We start from the raw sequence: 5,228 nt of genomic DNA, 5'->3' as shown, positions 1-5,228 counted from the left end.
GGAGCCCGCCAGCTCTGGGGCTGTTAACAGTCTTGGCTGTTGCTTAATCTCCCTTCCGGTCCCCAGCGGGCCGATCTCCTGTGCTGATCTCGGGGACTTCCTGCGAGCGGCCACTGGATGTCCTTTCACAACTCTGTGTGCTTCTCCCAAGACCCCCTCCCTGGGATCCTGGGACTGGAAATGCTGCAGCAGGGAGGGAAGTCCTGCTAAGCAGAGGCTCCGGATGGCCAGGCGGACTGCCCAAGGCCACCTAGTCCTCAGTGGCAGTCAGACATTGGACCCTACTCTCTGGTTGCCATGGTGATGCCATGCCTTACCCCAGCCAGAGTGTTGATGGGCAGTTACGGCTAACGCTGGCTGTAAACCCGCAGGCCAGGCCTTCCCCCAGATCCCCACTCTCACACAGGGTTTGGAATACCAGGGGAGGCTTACATCTAAATCATCTTTCAGAGAATAGTCTCTCCCAACACCAAAGCATGCAGTCGAGCTACAACTACCTGAACGGTGTGGTACAGAAAGTATGTGGATGAATCAGGGGTGCAGAATAAGAGGTAGACAGGGCTACACTCACATATATGCCTGGGAATTTCGTGTTTAATAAAGGCAGCATTTCAGATCAGTGAGGAGGATGGTTTAGTCAATAAGCCACTGGCCGAATGGCTTAGGCATGTGCAGAAGACAAAGTTGGAGTTCTAACTCCAAAATATTTTCATATGGGCCAAACATTTAAGCATGAAAAAAAATCACACAATTATGTTGCTTGGGATTTATTTCAAAATAATCAAGGGGTGGGGAGTGAATGGGTGGGGCACAGATGAGGCAGTGCTGGCCCTGGCCTGTTCTGATTACCGTAAAAGCCGATGGGGAACCGCTGGCGCCTTCAGTCATTCCGTCTGCTCTTGTGTGTGTTTCAACAAATGCCCTAAGGAATCATGGGGTCGTTTTTAAATAATCCTGGAGCAGGCAGAGCCTTTCCAGGCGTATCACAAAGCATTAGAAGCCATACAAGAAAAGATTGAGACAGTCGGCTATATAGAATTTTTAAAATAAAACAACTAAGACTATATTCTGGGGATCATTTCTATAGTTCGTTACTATTGAAGTTTCTCTGAACGTGTAGCGCGCCAGAGAGGCAAGTACAGTGTTCTTGCCTAAAAAATAGAAAATTTAAAAATAAGATAAAATGACTGAATAACAAAAGAAAAAAGTCACCATCGGCAAATCAAAAGGCAAAAAAACTGTAAAAAATATTCACGTCACAGAAAACAAACTAATTTCCTCTTTCTGTCTCAAGTTCCAGTGGATCAGTGAAAAAGCAGTAATGCATTAGAGAAACGGGCCCCATGTCCGAAGAGACGATTCATGCAGGGACATGTCAATTTGCCTTTAAACACATGAAAAAATGTTTATCTTGATTCATAATAAAAGAAATAAAAAACAAAACTACAGCCCTGGCCAGTGTAGTTCAGTTGGTTGAGCACTGTCCCCTGCACCAGAATGTGGAGGGTTCCATTCCCAGTGAGGGCACATGCCCAGGTTTCGGGTTCCATCTGCTGTCGGGGTGCATTCGGGAGGCAACTGATCGACGTTTCTCTCTCACATCAATGTTTGTCTCTCTCTCTCTCTTCCTCTCTCTCTAAAATCCATAAAAACATATCTTCAGGTGAGAAATTTTTTTTTAAATCTTGAAAAAAAGCACATAAACTGGTATGTTTTTCATGAAAAGAAATGTGGTGAACTCTGCCAACATTTAAAATGCAAAAAGCTTTTTACTCAGCAATTTCCCTCCTAGTCGCTGGTCCTACAGGCGAGGCACATAATGAAGGGACACCCGTTGCAGCAGTGTCTGTAGTAGCAAAGGGTTGGAAACAACCTAAGTTTTCATCGACAGGGAACTGGTTGAATAAGCTCTGATCGGTCGGCAATGGCCCACAGTACAGCTGTGAAGAAAATGAGAAAGCCCGGGGGGACCCGCGTGGAATGACCTTCAGAACACATTGTTGAATGGAAACAGTAAGGGGGGGAACAGTGGGTGTGGAATGCTTTGCATGAAAAAAGTGCATGCTCTGGGGGTGACATTTATGCCCTGTAAATGCGCGTGCATTCATATGTGTTTGTATATGCAGAGAATATTTCTGACAGACTCACAGACAGACAACAGTCTGGTGATTATTAGGGGGCAAGGGGGGTGGGGGGAGGGAGGAGAGGGTAAAGGGGGGTGAGTGGTGATGGAAGGAGACCTGACTTGGGGTGGTGAGCACACAAAACAACACACAGATGATGTTTATAGAATTGTGCATCTGAAACCTATATAATTTATTAACCAATGTCACCCTGATAAATTCAATTTAAAAATGAGAGTATTTCTGACAGAATATACAAGAATATACTGGTAGCAGCTGGCCTAAAGATGCAGGGGGGAGATTTATGTCTCACTGTTGACTTCGAAGCATCTTTGTGCATTACCCATTCAAAATATATGTAAGAGTAATTTGCAGATCTCCAGAGAGAGGATGATGAAGGGACCATGGTAAAATGTTAATATTTAAGGTCTACTGATGAAGAGTATGTGGGAATTGTTTTGCTATTTTTGAAGATTTTCTGTCTGAAATAATTTCAAAACAAAAAATTTTCAAAATTAATAAATATATATTCTCACACCCAACCATCCTTTTACCCCTTTTTACCACTGAGGAAATTGATACAGTTTCTGTGGCTTTATTGAAGTAAATAGGCATTTATTTTTTTATTCAAGAAATATTTATTGAGTACCTAATATGTGCCAGGCCCTGTGCTAGGCACTGAGGATACAGAAGTGTAAAGAAAACAGAAAAAAACACCATGTGTAATATAATGTCTGGGAGCACTAAGTGCTATGAAGAAAAGTAAAGCAGAATAAAGGAACAGGATGGCGGGAGGTGAATTTTTAAGGGGTGGCCAGAGGAGGCCTGCCTGAGGGGGTGATGCTGAAACAGGGTATGTGAGGAAGGAGATCTGGAAGAAGAGTGTTCGGGGAGAGGGAACGGTGGGTGCAAAGGCCCTGAGGCAGGAGCATGTTTTGTGACGTGAGGAGATCAGTGTGGCTGGAGCAGATCACGGAGGGAAGAGTGGAGGTGAGGTCAGAGGTAGCAGACGGTATGACCTATGCGTAGGTCACATAAGGACCTGGTTTTACTTTAAGTGAGATGGAAGCCGTTGGAGGGTGACGTGATCCAACGTAGGTTTTCAAAGAATCCCTCTGGCTGCTTTCACTGTGGGGAACAGACTGCACCAGCAAAGACAGCAAAGACCAATGCGGAGGCTGTGAAAATGATCCAGGCAAGAAGCGATGGCTTGGGCCAGGAGGGCAGCGGTGGGGGTGATGACGAGAGGTGGCTGAACTCTGGATGTATTCTGGAAGTAGGGCCAACAGTGTTTGCTGCTGGATTTGGACAAATGCAACAAACCCAGGAAATTTTCTCTCAGCGAGGGACTCCCTCCCCTTCTCTCTGAACAGAGCGAGGCTAGATGTCACGGCATCTCGCCCAGGATCTCACGGCAGCCTCAGTTCTCTTGCCCACACCCACTGCGGGCCCGGAGAAGGTGGGGGTTCAGCCTCTCTGATGTTACAACCGGGAGTGCTTAGCCGGCCTCACCGGCTACACTAGCCCCAGGGGAATTGGCCTTTGTGGAAACAGAACTAATTTTAAAATACAGTGTCAATGGACCTAAAACACTGACCTCAAAAATTACATTTTACAAAAACGGAATTAATAAACAAAGATCAAAGACAGTGAGACAGTTTTATAAATGGGAAAGTTTTGCACCCCTATGTTCACAGCAGCACAGTTTACAATAGCTAAGATCTGGAAACAGCCCAAGTGCCCATCAGTAGATGAGTGGATAGAAAAGCTGTGGGACATTCACACCATGGAGTACTACGCAGCTGTAAAGAAGAAGGATCTCTTATCCTTTGGGACAGCATGGATGGACCTGGAGAGTATTATGCTAAGTGAAACAAGCCAGGCAGAGAAGGACAAGTGTCACATGACCTCACTCATATGTGGAATCTAAAGAACAAAATTAACTGATGAACAAAATAGATCCAGAGACATAGAAGCATGGAACAGACTGAGGGATCTCAGAGGGAAGGTGGGGGTGGGGGAGTGGGTGGGGGGAGATTAACCAAAGAATTTATATGCATATATACATAACCCATGGTCACAGACAATTGTGTGGTGAAGGCCTGGGGAGGGGGTGGGACAAAAGGCGTCAAGAGGACACTTGTAATACTTTCAACAATAAAAATAAATTTTAAGAAAAAGAAGGGGGGCTGGCAAAGGAGAGGGAGAGAATTAGAGAAGGGAGGAGCCCTGTGGGGTCAAGAATAAAGGTCAGGTTTGTAGCTGGTGTGGATAGAGGGTGGTGCCATCCATTGAGATGGGGGACTGGAAGGCTGGGTCCAGGGGAAGATCTTGAGTTGTTCTGGATATTTTGTGATGAATACCTGGAACTGCTGAGTTGAGGGTAGATACATGTCTAGACTTAGAACAGGGAGGTCCGGTTAGAATATCAGAGGCTTAATGGCTTACTGATGCTAACTGTAGCCCTGGGTAGGGAGGTCACCTGTGGAAAGAGCCTAGTTCTAACTTTAACATCTTAAAAATTTGGTGGAGGAACATGAGCCAGGAAAAGGCACTAAGGCGTGCTGGTGGGGAAGAAAGCAGGAGTTCACTGTCTCAGGAACCTAGCAGTTGGTAGCCAACTGCTGCTGCAAGGGCTCCCTTCCAATCAAGGCCAAAGCGAGTCCACTGATGAAGTGACCAGGAGGTCACTGCTGGCCTTTAGCAAGTGCTGTTTTGTTAGAGTGATGGAAATAGGCATTAGAATGGATGGGGAAACGGAGCGAGATGGAAGTGGAGACACGGTGAGGACCCTTCCTAAGGAGGTTTGTCTAAGAGGAAGCCCGGATTTCAGTTCTGCCTTTGGCCCTGTGTGAGCAACCTCACTTATATCTGCCTCTCAGCCTTAGAATCGACTCCACTCAATGTATGTAGAACGTAAATATGAATGTTTTTCTTTCCTTCTCAACTCCCTTGTGCCTCTTACGAGAATCTTGCCAATGGTGAGCCTAGTTTTAAAGACACAATACATTTTCTTTATTGCACTGCATTGCATTCCCCCAGCCCCGGCAAAAAAATACAAATCGAATACTTTAAAAAATATAAATAAATGGGAAAGCTTTTGCA

This window comes from Miniopterus schreibersii (genome assembly GCF_964146895.1).
Source record: "Miniopterus schreibersii genome assembly, chromosome: 6".
NCBI lineage: Eukaryota > Metazoa > Chordata > Mammalia > Chiroptera > Miniopteridae > Miniopterus > Miniopterus schreibersii.
Note: the sequence above shows the minus strand (reverse complement) of the source record.